Source organism: Pelobates fuscus, chromosome 3 (genome assembly GCF_036172605.1).
Source record: "Pelobates fuscus isolate aPelFus1 chromosome 3, aPelFus1.pri, whole genome shotgun sequence".
Lineage (NCBI taxonomy): Eukaryota > Metazoa > Chordata > Amphibia > Anura > Pelobatidae > Pelobates > Pelobates fuscus.
The window spans coordinates 174,738,007-174,753,142 of NC_086319.1; positions in this window are offsets into that span (position 1 = coordinate 174,738,007).

A 15,136-nucleotide genomic window follows, 5' to 3' on the forward strand; every position below is an offset into this window, starting at 1 on the left:
TGCGAAATGATCACTTCACTTAATACGCCTGATTTGGCCGAACAACCGTACGAAATGAAGCCGCAAAATGGCTTGTGTAATTGTGACATAGCAGAGAAAAACAGTAAAGCGAGGACCCGTGCTGTACCGTGCGCCGTGGGAACCGATCCTGGCGTGACAGGTAGGTCTAACTTACGGTTTAGGAAGCTGGACGGACGGAAAAGGCCTGCAACAGGATTCCTGGACACAGCTTGCCGCGGAGAAACTCGTGGGTAAGAAAACCAAGATGGCGTCTGAGAGAACCCGGATCCTCATTCAAAGCTGACCTCCAACGTTAAGGAGCAAGGTAAGGGGAGTGCCTTAAGTAGGCTAGGAGTGGAAACCAGCACCTCCCACAAATCCAGGCAAAATTGCCTTAATACATATGCGATTACATTCAATGATACTGTGCAGTTCTACCTTCTGGGATTCCTGATATTGTATCTTCTATCTGACACATAAGATACAATCTAACGATATTGTGCAGCTCCACTTAGTCGGATTCTTTCTGTTAAGCCTATTTTGTCTACCTTGTTGGAGTTTTCTCTAAGCACCTATTTTTCGTTAGTCATCTTCTTTTTACCGCTATATGCGACGTTTATAAACTCATCCATTGACTTATTTGTATCTTCATTAGTATTATATGTATTATTTTTTATTTATTTTTCGTGCTCTTTGCTTTGACTGTCACTATTGACTTTTGTCTAGCTAGGCAGTTATGGCTGGGTTTTGTTTTCAGATTGGTGTTTCTTATCCAATAATAAAGTATCTTCTAGTTTTTTAACTGTTTGTGTGTATCTGATATAGGGAGTGGGAACAGATTTCCTTTTCTCTTTTTTGTCTTCAATCCCCTGAGGGTTACCCCCTTTTTCTGTTCTCATAAGACTCCAGGACATTGATTTTTTTTTTGGGGCAATTTTCATTATTTACTAGAACAAATATAACACACGGAGAAGGAGGCCCAGACCATATACCCTGCACACTGGACCACCAGAGATCAGCATGCCCCCCTCCCTGTTACCTTGCTCAATTTAATAAAGCCCCTATACAAACACCACACCCTTATATATGGATGAGTGGTTGTGACTAGGGAGGGACTATGGAAACTTTTCACACAGGGTGCCTAAAGGCCTAAGTCTGTCCGTGTGTGTTTGTCTATGTCTGCAATTGCTCATGTTGCTATGACCAGTAAAGTATTGCCATGTATAAATAGGGGCATTAATTTTCAGGATGAAAATATAATTTTTCCTCTTTATACATCACTGGTAAGAACACACCTTTAATATGCTATGCAATTTTGGGCACCTGTTGGAAAAACAGAGCCTCAGAGATGATACGATAGCATTATACAAATATATTCCGGGCCAATACAAATCATTGTCTGGAAACCTATTCATAAATAGGTCTATACATAGGACATGAGATCATGCATTTAGACTGGAAGAACGGAGATTTAGTCTAAGGCAAAGGGTAGGTTCCTTTGCAGTAAGAACAATAGGGATGTGGAATTCTCTGCCTGAAGAGGTGGTTTTATCAGAGCCTATACAGATGTTTAAACAGTAATTGGATAAATACTTGCAAAAACATAATATACAGGGATATACATTTTAATTAGTGGGGTAATAGCTTCTTAATCCAAGGAGATATCTGACTGCCATTCTGGGACCAAGAATGAATTTTCTCTTAGTTTGTTGCACAATTGGAAGTGCCTCAGACTGTTTTTTTGCCTTCTTTTGGATCAACGGCAAAAATCAAATGTGAGAGGCTGAACTTGATGGACACACGTCTCTTTTCAGCTATGTAGCTGAAACTATGTAGCAATGTAGTGTGAGGGTGGTATGGTATGGGCAATGCAAAGATAAAGTGGCAAGAAACATATAATATATATATATATATATATATATATAGCTTTTTGTGCTCAACCAAGGATTTACATTTTGTTGCCAATAACACTTGTATATACACGACTGCTAGGCTATGCAACCATACCCGGCAATCGTCTATAAACGAGTAGCATAATTGCAAATTACATTTGCTAATTGCAAATGAATTTTGTTTGCAGCTTATGCCGTAACTACATATAGAGAGTTCACAATGCAGACTAGTTCTTTGTATCCAGTGCTGCAAGCCCGCCATTTAATCTAATTACAGCAACTTATGCACACATAAGGCAACCCCTTTTTTTTTCGGTGTTAGTGGAAGCCACCGTCCACCTTTATTAGTAAAAACATAATGTTCAAAATTAATTATTAGATGGGGTTTTTTTTGATGCGGCTTCCTTTTTTTTATGCTACTGCCTGTCAAATGTCTCTTATATCTATATGGAGAATTCTACTTCTGGTGTGCCTTTTTTCTTTACCAACTGTCAAAAGAGGAAATCTACACTTTAATTGGCAGAGTGTAAGCCTTAGAAGAGGATTCTCATGTTGTGCACTCTCAACAGACCTTAATCTTTTTAAGTCAAATGCAGACACTTAAGGCTAATGATGAATTTGTGCCAATATTGTTGGGTGAGTCAGCCCCTAATTTCCAACAGCTTCAGACACCTGTAATGTATTCATCCGCACATAAAAATGTGATTAACGGCATTTACTGTTCTGACAGGAAAAGTTGTGCCGAGCAGCAATCAATCCACAGGAGGGTTTGTGCTGAGCAGCAATCATGCAAATAGGAACCTGGTAACTGCCTTTGGGGTCAAAGGCCAGTTACAACCAATCGGATCCACAGGCGGGGTATTTAGGCCCAGTTCTCCTCTTGCTCAGTGCCCTGCCGTGGTTTCCCTTGTGGTTGTCAGAGAGCATGTTATTGATTCTGGTTATTTTGGTTATTTGACTTTGGCTTTGATTTTGACTTCCCTGTTTTCTGGCACTCCTGACCCCTGGCTTTTCCTTACCGTTGTGTCTCTTTCTGTGTCCCTTGACCTCGGCTATTGCTGACTATTCTTTGGTATGTTAGTCCGGCCATTCTAAGGTTCGGTATGCGTTACATATCAGTCCTCTGTGTTACACAATTCTACGTGCTGGATCATACTGTAATCCTGACAACACCACACTGGACCGTAAGGAAGCCACCCTTTAGCAAAAGGTAGGAAACTGGAGGGTTGGTTTAAAATTGTACAGTTTGCATTTATGTCAGTATGTCTGTCAGTGTGTCAGTATGTCTGTCAGTGTGTGTGTCTGTGTGTCAGTATGTCTATTAGTGTATGTGTCAGTATATCTGTCAGTGTATCTGTGTGTCAGTTTGTCAGTATATGTATCTGTGTCTGTAAGTGTGTGTGTGTGTCTGTATCTCTGTCAGTGTATGTATTTGTGTTTGTCAGTATATCTGTCAGTGTATGTGTCTGTGTGTCAGTATATCTGACAGTATATGTGTATCTGTATGCATGTGTATTTATATGTTGTCATTGTTTGAATCTGTGTGTTTATCTGTATGAAGTCTATCTGTGTATCTGTATGTGTTTCAGGTTGTATATATTTGTCTGTATGTGCATCAGTGTGTCTGTATCTGTGTTAGTCTGTGTGTCTTTATCTTCATGTGTGTCAGTATGTATATCTGCATGTGTGTCTGTGTGTATATATGTGTAGCTGTATGTGTTTCAGTGTGTGTGTGTTTATATCTGTGTGTGTGCATGTGTATCACAGTGTGTGTGTGGCAGTGTATGTTTACATTTGCATACACCTCAGCATTCAAACGCCAATACAACACACAAATATACCCCTGCATTCAAACTTCAACACTACATACAAACACAATCCTGCATTGAATCATCAACAGTACATACAAACACACCCCTGCATTCAAAATCCAATACCACACATAAATACTTGTTTGCATTCACACTCCAACACCACATACAAACACACAGGGACGGCCTTAGGCCTTTAGGCGCCCTGTGCGAAAAATCTTCACAGCCCCCCCCCATTCATGTATGATATAATGTTTGTGTTGTCTGTGTATGTGATAGGTGTGATGACTGTATGGGATATGTATGCTATGTGTTGGCTGTGTGTGATATTTGTAATGACGCAGACAGACACAAACGCAGGCAGCCACACACATACACATACAGGCAGACAGCCACACACGCACACAGAGGCAGACGGCCATACACACACAGGAAGACATCCACACACAAAGAGGCAGGCAGTCACACACACACAGGCAGACAGCCACACAAACACACACAGGCAGACAGTCACTCACACCCACACACACACAGGCAGACAGTCACACACACACACACATACACACACACACACACACACACACACAGGCAGTCACGCACACACACACACACACACAGGTAGGCAGACAGTCATACAGACACACACGCACACAGTCATATACACACTCATACACAAACACATACACACAGGCAGACGGCCACACACATACACATAGGCAGACAGCCACACACACACACACAGGCAGATGGCCATACGCACACAGGAATACATCCACACACACTGACAGACAGCCACACACACAGGCAGTCACGCACACACACAGGCAGTCACGCACACACACACACTCACACACACAGACACACACACAGGCAGACAGCACACACAGGCAGACAGTCATAAACACACACACAGGCAGACAGTCATACACACATGTGGATAACCAACTTTGCCACTGGGCATTGGAGAAGCCTGTTTGCCCACCTGCTGACTATGGCCCCTGGGAGATTTGACCCTTTCAATACAGTATTTGGGCATATTGTATTTTATTATGCTGCTGCTGGAGCTTTAAGAACCATCTGGGGACATACTGTGACTTTTGGGAACAATGCCCCTTTAAGACTATGGCCCTTGGAAGATATTGAATGTTAATGAATATTTTAGAAGATTGGATTTTAAAAGACTTGCTGCCCCTTTAAATTGTATTGGAGCAGTTCTGCAGCTTTAAATTGGCACTTCGGATGCAGCCGAAGTGCCGAAGTAGTCGAAGTGGCCGCCATTCGACAAACGAACACGTGGCAGCGGCCATCTTTGTTTATTCGAACGAGGTCAGCGGTATGTGTCCATGGAACTGAAATCAGCTACACATTTCAATGAACACCGCTGACCCTTACCTTCTCCTACACTCTGTTTTCAGCTGAAGAGACCAGGTCCCGTTCGGCAGTTTGAACTCACTGCTATACTAAGCTGCATTCGAATGGGACTTAGTAATTTTTTCAGTGTGAAATGCACAGGCCAAATCTATGGACTGCACAGGCCAAATCTATGGAACTGTTTTGGGCAGGAAAATGTCTCACAAAGGACTTCCAGCTAACTTATGAACTAATGGAAGGAATTGCATGATTTTTGAGTATGTTTATATTTCAAGTACGCTGATTAATAATATATAAAACTGTATTTTTCCTGCTTGTGATAATTATGTTAACCCATTGTGTACCATAATAAGATCACAGGCAGAGGGGAGGATTTTGTGTGTAATTGCTGGGAGTGTTTTCTGTAATGTACATGTGTTATTGGTTGCTCTGTAAAACCCTGTGGGCAGTACTAAGTTTGTGGATTGGGAATAAAAGAGGCTGTATGTGCCAGTACAGTCAGTTCTGCTTGACCCTCAAAACGAAGTGTCATTGGGGGAATTGGATTGTATGCTGATTGCCAGGAGTGTAAGCTGATTGTATGCTTTTCCTGTTCAGCTGTTTACAGCATTCATATGCTTGAGAGCATTCGCATGCTTCTCCGGTTTGGTGGTTGTGGTGTCTGCTGCAGTGCTTGGAGTCCTCAGGAAGCGCTAGGAGCATCCTTCAATGGAGGTAACCAGTCGGGGTGCCCGTCGATCCGTTACAACACACACAGTCACACACACACACAGGCAGACAGTCACGGTGGCGAAACCGACCTCGCCACGTGTCCTTGGAGGGGGCTGCTTGCCCGCCTCTTGCCTTTGGACTATGGCCCTGGGAGATTGGGCCCTTTTACAAAACGTATTCGGCCCTAACAGAGTGCATGTCACTCATTCTGGCCCTTTAAACACAGTGGGGCCATTCGGTACTTGCCCTGTGTGAGCAGTGACACCCCCAGATAGCTATGCCATGGAGCCTATTCATATAATGAAAGACTTTGGCTCCATGGCAATTAAACTGTATTTGTGTGGTCTGCGTGCCATTCACCTAATAATGTGCACGCAGACCTGAGCTATCTGGGGATATGTTACATGTCTGTGTTTAATGTATAAAAAGTAACTTTATATATTTTAAAACATAATCCTGTATTTAGGTCCCCACATGTGTAATGGCGTTTTGTCTTTGACCTGGGAGATAATTGGATTACTTCTCCAATTATCTCCAGGGCAGAAGGGAGGAAGCCAGGATGCATTGTGGGGATGTTTTACTTTTACTGTTTGAGCCAGATTAAAATACTGCCAGCCAGGGGGAACAAAAGATACTTTTACTAACTTTTGAACCCCTGGTCTGATTCATGCCATTTTTTTAATATGTTGTTCCCCTGAATGGATTGATTGTGGATATTTATTTTTATGTGAATGTGATGTATGGTTTTAAAGTTACAGAGTATGTGTGGAAACTGTATTTTTACTGTATGTAATAAATTATGTTAACTGCTTATCTGAGGGGAGGGGATGTGTGCGTTGTGGCGAAACCAACTTCGCCACTGTGAACTGGAGAAGCCTGGTTGTTAGCCTCCTGCCCTGTGACTATGGCCCTGCAGGTTAAACCTTTTATGTTCCCTGCAGAAAGGCATCTTCGTGCCTTTAAGCCGGGGTGTTCGGTAGATTCCAGCTACCGAACAAACTACCGTATGAGGGACCACCTAGGAGCTGGAGTGTGCCGTCAATTAACCGCCCAGAAGCTGCGGTTAACCGCAGCTTAATTGATGAACGCTGGGTGGCCTTTGTTCGTTTGCCGACCACGAGGCGGCGGCCATTTTAATCGTGCGAAAGACCAGCGGTGTTCGGCGAGGATTCTATGGAACTATAAATGGACACTTATTTGCACGAACACCGCTGAGCCGTCCGTCGCCTGGGTCCTAATCGTACAAGGTTAACCGAACACCGGAATTCGGTATTTCTATGTGAACTGTGGTAACCCAGATAGCTATGCCATGGAGCCTATTCGTGTGATTAAAGACTTTGGCTCCATGGCGATTAAACTGTATTCGTGTGGTCTGGGTGCCATTCACCTAATAATGTGCACCCAGACCTGAGCTATCTGGGGATATGTTACATGTCTGTGTGTAATGGAGTAAAAGTAACTTTATATATTTTAAAGCATAATACTGTATTTAGGTTCCCACATGTGTAATGGAGTTTGGTCTCTGGCCTGGGAGATAATTTGATTACTTCTCCAATTATCTCCAGGGCAGAAGGGAGGAAACCAGGATGCATTGTGGAAATGTTTACTGCTGTGTGTCTGTAATTGGTTTATGTCTGTCCTTTGTTACAGTCTTCCATTTGGTCCCCTAGGGGAGTGTCCACCAGGTGGGAGACCTGCATAAATACTGGGCAGGTAGCCCTGAGTAAATGAGCTCCTGCTTAACCCTGAAGCTGAAGTGTTGTCTCATTCTTGGGGGGAATTTGACTGTATGCCGACTGCCAGGAGTGTAAGCTGTTCGTATTGCTTTTCCTGTTCGGCTGCTTCCAGGGTTCGTGTGTCTGCTGTTCAAGAGTTGGTGTATCCGTGCAGTTTGGGAGTTCGGGAAATTGGTGCTTACAGTAGCTGCTGGTTTATCTAAAGGGGGATTATCGCCTAAACTGGGTTTTATCCCCTTTTGAGCAAAACGGTCCGTTACAATTGGTGGCAAGCGGCGGGATCGTTCCTACAACCAGAGGGACAGCTACAGACAACACCATTCCTGGATTACAAAGTGAGGGCAACGCCAGTACCCGTACAGCGCCCCTATCTACAAGGAACCAACTGCAGCAGAGCAAGCATGGCACCCAGCTACACTCAAGAGGCGTATGACAGAGAGGTCACCGCGGTGCTGGCTTTATGCGGACCCAACCCCTCAGAGTATATAGTGCAGCGTGTGAAGAAAGCAGTGAGAGAGTACTTGCCGTGGGAATCAGAGCGGGCCAGGGGGTTTGCAGTCCTTCCTCCCCAGCGGCAGTGTGTACCCCAGGGAGCAGAAGGTGCCGTCCTTCCTCCCCAGTGGCAGTGTGTACCCCAGGGAGCTGATGGTGTCGTCCGTCCTCCCCAGCGGCAGTGTGTGTCCCAGGGAGCAGAAGGTACCGTCCTTCCTCCCCAGCGGCAGTGTGTACCCCAGGGAGCTGATGGTGCCGTCCTTCCTCCCCAGCGGCAGTGTGTACCCCAGGGAGCTGAAGGTGCAGTCCTTCCTCCCCAGCGGCAGTGTTTCCCAGGGAGCAGAAGGTATCGTCCTTCCTCCCCAGCGGCAGTGTGTACCCCAGGGAGCTGATGGTGTCGTCCGTCCTCCCCAGCGGCAGTGTGAGCCCCAGGGAGCTGAAGGTGCAGTCCTTCCTCCCCAGCGGCAGTGTGTGTCCCAGGGAGCAGAAGGTGCAGTCGTTCCTCCCCAGCGGCAGTGTGTACCCCAGGGAGCTGATGGTGTCGTCCGTCCTCCCCAGCGGCAGTGTGTAACCCAGGGAGCAGAAGGTGTCGTCCTTCCTCCCCAGCGGCAGTGTGTACCCCAGGGAGCTGATGGTGTCGTCCGTCCTCCCCAGCGGCAGTGTGTGTCCCAGGGAGCAGAAGGTATCGTCCTTCCTCCCCAGCGGCAGTGTGTACCCCAGGGAGCTGATGGTGTCGTCCGTCCTCCCCAGCGACAGTGTGTAACCCAGGGAGCAGAAGGTGCCGTCCTTCCTCCCCAGCGGCAGTGTGTACCCCAGGGAGCTGATGGTGTCGTCCGTCCTCCCCAGCGGCAGTGTGTAACCCAGGGAGCAGAAGGGACTGTCCTTCCTCCCCAGCGGCAGTGTGTACCCCAGGGAACTGAAGGTACCGTCCTTCCTCCCCAGCGGCAGTGTGTCCTGCAGGGAGCAGAGACCGTCAGTCTCGCACCCCAGCAGCAGGACGAGAGAATGAAAGGGGAGACAGCTGGTCTCCCTTTCCACCAGCAGAAAGAGTGCCAGGGAGAGGAGCCTGCTAACCCCTCTTCCCAGCGGCAGTCTACCGTCCAGAGAGAGGAGCTGGCTACCCCCTCTCTCCAGCGGCAGCCTAGCCCACCAAGGGGAGATGTTAAGCCCCACAACTGTGCAGATGGGACCGTAGTCTCTGCACTTCCAGCACAAGGGGTAGGGAAGTCGGTCCTGTACCCCAGCCAAAGAGCGATCTATCCAAAGGGGAGACAGTCGGTCTCCCCCTCCGGCAGCCGAGCTGTGCACCTAAAGGGGAGACAGTCAGTCTCCAGCAACCAGGCTCCAACCAGACTACTCCCGTGGTAGTGCTGGCACCAGGACAGAGTACCGCTGGTCTCTGCCCCCTCAGCAACCCACCAAGGCACCCTACCAGTCCCCCACACAGCCGTGGTGAGGCACCTGGACCTGGTCAAGATTCTCCCTCACCCAGGTGTAGTAACCGTTTATTGTGGGTGGGCAGCACTGCTGTTTCCGCTTTCTGGGTGGGTTGCTGGACTAACCAGGGCACTGACCGGCAGAAGGTCAGGTACCCTGTTAGTCTAATTGGTAAAGGGGAGAATTGTGGCGAAACCAACTTCGCCACTGTGAATTGGAGAAGCCTGGTTGTTAGCCTCCTGTCCTGTGACTATGGCCCTGCAGGTTAAACCTTTTATGTTCCCTGCAGAAAGGCATCTTCGTGCCTTTCAGCCGGGGTGTTCGGTAGATTCCAGCTACCGAACAAACTACCGTATGAGGGACCACCTAGGAGCTGGAGTGTGCCGTCAATTAACCGCACAGAAGCTGCGGTTAACCGCAGCTTAATTGATGAACGCTGGGTGGCCTTTGTTCGTTTGCCGACCACGAGGCGGCGGCCATTTTAATCGTGCGAAAGACCAGCGGTGTTCAGCGAGGATTCTATGGAACTATAAATGGACACTTATTTGCACGAACACCGCTGAGCCGTCCGTCGCCTGGGTCCTAATCGTACAAGGTTAACCGAACACCGGAATTCGGTATTTCTATGTGAACTGTGGTAACCCAGATAGCTATGCCATGGAGCCTATTCGTGTGATTAAAGACTTTGGCTCCATGGCGATTAAACTGTATTCGTGTGGTCTGGGTGCCATTCACCTAATAATGTGCACCCAGACCTGAGCTATCTGGGGATATGTTACATGTCTGTGTGTAATGGAGTAAAAGTAACTTTATATATTTTAAAGCATAATACTGTATTTAGGTTCCCACATGTGTAATGGAGTTTGGTCTCTGGCCTGGGAGATAATTGGATTACTTCTCCAATTATCTCCAGGGCAGAAGGGAGGAAACCAGGATGCATTGTGGGAATGTTTACTGCTGTGTGTCTGTAATTGGTTTATGTCTGTCCTTTGTTACAGTCTTCCATTTGGTCCCCTAGGAGAGTGTCCACCAGGTGGGAGACCTGCATAAATACTGGGCAGGTAGCCCTGAGTAAATGAGCTCCTGCTTAACCCTGAAGCTGAAGTGTTGTCTCATTCTTGGGGGGAATTTGACTGTATGCCGACTGCCAGGAGTGTAAGCTGTTCGTATTGCTTTTCCTGTTCGGCTGCTTCCAGGGTTCGTGTGTCTGCTGTTCGAGAGTTGGTGTATCCGTGCAGTTTGGGAGTTCGGGAAATTGGTGCTTACAGTAGCTGCTGGTTTATCTAAAGGGGGATTATCGCCTAAACTGGGTTTTATCCCCTTTTGAGCAAAACGGTCCGTTACATGGGTTGTACTGTTACTTGATTGGTTATTTTATGCCTCCCCCTGGGTGTGTCCTGTATGTGCACAACCGTAATAAAAACCAGGCTGGGTGTGCCAGGACCTCAGATTCTGCTTGACCCTCAAACCGATGTGTCGTCTCGTTTTTGGGGGAATTGGATTGTATGCTGACTGCCAGGAGTGTAAGCGGATTGTATGCTTGTCCTGTTCGGCTGATTCCAGGGTTTGTGTGTTTCCAGTTTGGGAGTTTCCAGAATTGAGACAGTTTGCAGGTCGGGAGATTGGTGATTGCTGTAGCTGCTGGTCTATGGAAAAGGGGGATATCGCCTAAACTGGGTTTTATCCTCTTGTAAGTGAAACGGTCCGTTACAGTCACACACAGACACACAGGCAGACAGCCATATACACACACACACATACACACACAGGCAGACAGTCACACACACACAGACAGTCACTCTCACACTGACAATCACACATAGTTACCTCTGTTCATTGTAGAGGCAGTGCAGATCCAGGAGACTGTTTGTTGGGGAAGCAGGGACTCCTTCCTGCTTCCCCTGCAGCAGATATCGGGCACTTTTAGATCCGGCCCCGCTGCACGGGATGCTCCGCCCTGCCACACATGAAGCTCCGCCCCTGCCGCATTGGAAGCGCTGCCCCATCGCAAACTTTTTTATTTATTTTTTTTATCCCAGCCGGCCATGTTTGAGCTGTGTCGGCCACACGGCGCCCCCAGCTCCATGGCGCACTGTGCGGCTGCACAGCTCGCACACCCCTAAGGCCGGCCCTGCAAACACACCCCATGCTTACTTTTAAACACACAAACACTGCTAAGTGTTAAATACAACCCTGCAAGCATTGGAAAATGGTAGATTCCCAGCTGTCAAAGCATTGTTGGAGTTACACGACAGGCCACCCTTGCGATAGCAAAGCCTAAAAACTTTTTTACACCAGGACCCTATTAACTTTAGTTCCGCCTCTGGTTTGGGGTGGAGGGCATGATTGCATGCCGAGGAGTGAGGGGGATGTGTAAAATTACAGGGGCCCAAGCTAATGCTTGGCCAGGATCCAATCAGTATTAAAGAGGGACCTGGTTATCTCTATCATCACTTCTGTCAGTTCTTCCTTTTCTTCTAAGAATGAACCACATTTTGTATTTTTTATTATAGTTCATTCAATTGTATAGTTCTCTTTGATCTAGTCACATGTCATCTAATAGTACTTGTGATCGTACTAGTAAAAGTACCTACCATTACTAAGCTAGTCTGACTAATCCCCCCACAAATACTTAAGCTGATGTCTTTATTATATACCTGCTGGTTAGAAGGGGACTTTGCTATTTTGGCATGTTAGAAGGCGCATGTTATTTGTACTTGCAATTTTTTAAACAAATGGTGTAGATTTGATCCAAGACCTATTTGACTTTATGTGCCTTGCTATCTACACATTAAACAGAAAAAATATTCAATCAAGGCTAAGTTAGATATAGAGCAGGGGTGTCGGACATATGGCCACAAGGCAAACAAGGTATTTGCCTAGGGCGGCACTTTCGGGGGTTGAGGAGGAGGAGGCGCCAAGAAACGCCCAAGAAACGCCACCCCAGGCTCCCAGACAAATGCCTTGTTTGCCTCGTGTTATGGGGCTGTCCATCTTACTGTGATTGAGTGTAGCTGTCAGTGTGTGTCTGTGAGCGAGTGAAAGTGTGTGTGTCTTTCAGTGAGAATGGGTGTGCCTGTGAGTGTGTGTCAGTGTGTTTATGTCATTTTATGTGTATCTGAGAGTGTGTGCATGTCAGTAAGTGGGTGTGTCAGTGTGTGTCTGTCAGTGAATGTGTGTGTTGGTTAAACAGTGTGCGCCAATGAGTGTATGTGTGTGCCAATGACTGTGTATCTGTTAGTGAGTGTATATCAGTGCATGTATCAATGAGGGCATGTGTCTGTCAGTCAAAAAAGTGGCCTTGACACGAATTGCGGGGGCAAATTTAGATTTTGGGGGTGCCCGAATTTAGTTGTGCCTAGGGCAGCACAAATCCGAAATACACCACTGCATATGGCCCATTAACAACTTGGATATTTCCCACAATCTTAATATGCTGTTTATTTATCTAACGTGCACTTTTTGGTGTTTTTTAGTAAATCCATGGTGTAGTTTATACAGCAAGAATTGCATATATTTAGCCTGGCAGAGCTCGTAACTCACATTGGATGCTCCTGATATACAAATGGACTTTTAGAGTGCCTACTACTTAAAATCTGACTTTAATAAATCCCTAAGTATTGATTTGATGCTAAGTTTATATTTAGAGTTGAGGGGACACATGGATGTTCGGGTTCGCCGAGTTCAGCCGAACTTCGTCAAAAAGTTTGAGTTCGGGCTCGAACTTGACTCATAACCTGAACCCCATTGAAGTCAATGAGGACCTGAACTTTTGGGCACTAAAATGCCTCTAAAAAGTCCTGGAAAGGGCTAGAGGGCTGCAAAAGGAAGTAAAATGAAGGTAATAGTAGGACAAGTGCCCTGCAAACAAATGTGGATAGTGAAATAACTTAAAATAACATAAAATATAAAAATTCCCACAGTATTAGGGAGTTATCTACCAAAAGGCTGAAAGACCTAAATTGGTCTTTCAGTCACATTTACTAATACTAAGTAAAGATTACTTAGTATTAGTAAATTCAGCCCCTACTCGCTACACCGTGAGTAGGGGCATGTCTAGTAAACAGTGAGCAGCCAGTGACTGCTCACTGTAAAAAAAACAAAATAATAAAAACCTTTTGGCCCCCACCCCTGAACGGCGGGTGGGGGCCCTAAAGTAAAATAAGGGGGGGGACCTATTGTCCTGCCCCCGGCCCCCACCCCTGAGCGACGGGTGGGGGCCCTAAATAAAATGAGTGGGGGGGACCTACTGTCCTCTCCCAGGCCCCCCACCACTGAGCGGCGGGAGGGGGCCCTAAATAACAATTGGCCAGTTCGGGTTCGCTCAACTCTATTTATAATGAACAAGATAAATCAGAGCAGTGCAAAGACAGTGCTAATTCATAATCCAATCCCACTGAAATGTCTGCTGAGGAGTTTGGTAACTGATTTGGCAAAGCAGAATCTCCATTTCTGTCTACTCCAATATGTGGATTATGTATTTATGTGTTGTTGTTGTCCATGTAAACATCATTACTTCTTTAACCCTGTAATTTACCCTATGAACCTATAAATAAATAATCAGTCTTTAAAGAAACACATTATGCACCAACACATGCACCAACACAATTTGTAGGGGCAGTTTAAGCACTTTAATTACGTGATTTTTTGGGCATAGGTGCTGGTCCTGTAGCCTTGCAAATCTGAGAAACATCACTATTTAAAAATGAGCAGTTTCTATGCCTGTTAGTGGCTGCCACACAGACAGCCACAAGAGATTCAATATTTGAATCTATATTATTATTATTATAATTATTATTATTGTCATTTATATAGCGCCAACAGATTCTGTAGGGCTAATATATCCTATTCGCATGTATCAAGAGAATCAGTACTTCTCATTAGGAAGTAATGGATTGGCGGATCGCCTTGAGTACCACATATGCACTTAATGTTTGTGTGAGATGAGAAGCATCTGGAGGATAATCGGACTACAGCCAGTAAATTGTCTCGGTCCTAGATTAAATGTAATTTTTATAATTGTGTTGATGATGATGATGATGGTGGAGAGGGCAAATATTCTAAAATAAGGAATTCTGGATGTTAGCCTAATTTTGATGCCTTGTTAGTTTTGCCAAAATGAAAAAAAAAACATGTTTTTTTGTATTTGCTGCACATCTCCACCCCTTCAGCCAATAACATCTTCTTTAAGTGCAGCTTAACCCCTTCGCGACCGATGACGGAGATTTTCCGTCAAGCTTGTCCGTGCGTTAAGGACCGATGACGGAAAATCTCCGTCATTTACTAACGTTAACGTGGGGTTAACGTGGGGTTAACGCTGTTGCTGGGTGCCTCGATGTCAGAGACAGACCAGCAACCGCCAATAGAGCTGTCCCAGCACATGTGATCGCTGTGACAGCCAGTCACAGCGATCGGTGCTGAAACATTGTGTGTAATTTTAGATTGAACTGTATCTGTGTTTTAAAAGTAATTGTATAACTTTGAAAACAGTTTTAACCCTTTCCCTTCCCTTTTGATCACTGCCTGCAGTGATCAGTTTACTGATCACAGTATTTAACTGTGATCTAATTTTTTTTCTACCCTCAAGGGTTAATTTTGATTTTTTTTTAACCCTTAGGGGTTAATTTTATTTATTTTGTTATTTAATTAATTTAACGTTAATTCCTTAGTTAGCTGGAGTGGGTGG